The 1316-nt window shown below is 37.8% G+C and overlaps 1 long non-coding RNA gene across 1 annotated transcript in view; it reads left to right on the top strand.

The window, feature by feature from the left end:
- The first annotated feature begins 304 nt into the window (after positions 1-304).
- The window catches only part of LOC107657803 (uncharacterized), a 17033-nt gene continuing 16021 nt past the window's right edge, over positions 305-1316 (top strand). The window contains exon 1 of the long non-coding RNA XR_001630720.1: positions 305-430. This is a non-coding gene — a long non-coding RNA (uncharacterized LOC107657803). The remainder of the gene's footprint in view (positions 431-1316) is intronic.

The following is a 1316-nucleotide window of genomic DNA, read 5'->3' as shown; positions in this document are numbered from 1 at the left end:
TCACAACTCTGCAAAATCCTCCCATTGTGCTGATCCTAACACTGCAGCTGATGTATTTAAAAACGTAAATGTAAAAGGAGGCCAATTAGGAGGATTCATCATTCGTTCTTGATAAATCAGGAACACATGGTCAGCCACACCTCATTGACTGTGCCATGGACATGGGCCAAATCACAATAAGAAGCAGATGTCTATGGCAGTATGAATAACCAGTCATAGTGTCAGACTCTGTTCCATGTTTTGTGTGTGTCCCGCTCCCCAGGTGTTTCCCTTGATGTTTCATTGCTCCCAGGTGTGTCTCGTCATCCCCTCCTCCTGTGTGTATAAAAAGTGTTCCCAGTCCCAAGTTCTCTGTCTGCTGTTAAATGTCTTCCTGAGTTTGTCTCCCGTGGTTCCTGAAAATAAATTCTTGGTAAAAATATTCTCCAGCGTCTCCTCGTTCCTCGTGTGTGTGCATCGTGACACATAGAGTGGACAGCATAATATAGGAAAAATCTCAGAGAATACAATAAATATGGTGTGAAGAGAATGAACATGTTTAAAATAATAATAATGACAATAACTAATATTTAGAAAATAGTAGTTATGTACAGTTGTAGTTATGTACATCCATTTTGGGAAATGTTTCTGTTTATCTGGAAGCTGTTTCTATTTTTCTACAAACCAAATCTGGTGAGAAAAGTGTCACTCGTTAGTAAAATATGTAAAAAGTGTAGGCAAAATAAGCAAAGGTTTCAGCCTACACGTTTTTCAGTCATTATGTATCTTTTGAATTTATAATTTAAAAATTGTCAGTGAGCAACGAAATAAAATTGATTGAATTTGAAGTAAATAGCTAACTGCGTTAAAGTTTACTATTCAAAAGTTCAGTAAGAGGGTCAGTAAAGTATATATGTATGTGCAAAAATGGTGCTAGAACCATAAGAGGAACCCCATTCTCCTCCTTAGATTTTAGATATGTTAGTCCACTCTCATACGTTTGCTATGAATGGGAATTTACTACAATGGCAAAAGCTGTTTTAAATCACTTTTATGCTTTTATGAGATCAAAAGGTCTTGTGCGGCGGCCCTGGAATATTTCCTTATAGGGGGCTTGGGGGCAAAAAGGTTGCGAACCACCTTATCTTCAGGAAATACACTGTATTTTAATATTGTTTTAATCCTTTCCCCAACTTAACTAAGAGACTAAGAGAGAGTTAGAGAACCTTTAAAGAACTATACAGGGGCTTAACGGATTCTTTGTATGGCAGTATATAGCACCTTACCCACCCCAAAGAACAGCTGAAGAACCAAGTGTGTGTGTGTGTGTGTGTGTG

The sequence above is a fragment of the Sinocyclocheilus anshuiensis genome, unplaced genomic scaffold (genome assembly GCF_001515605.1).
Source record: "Sinocyclocheilus anshuiensis isolate Anshui unplaced genomic scaffold, SAMN03320099.WGS_v1.1 scaffold7, whole genome shotgun sequence".
Lineage (NCBI taxonomy): Eukaryota > Metazoa > Chordata > Actinopteri > Cypriniformes > Cyprinidae > Sinocyclocheilus > Sinocyclocheilus anshuiensis.
This window is presented reverse-complemented; position numbering and strand designations above follow the sequence as displayed.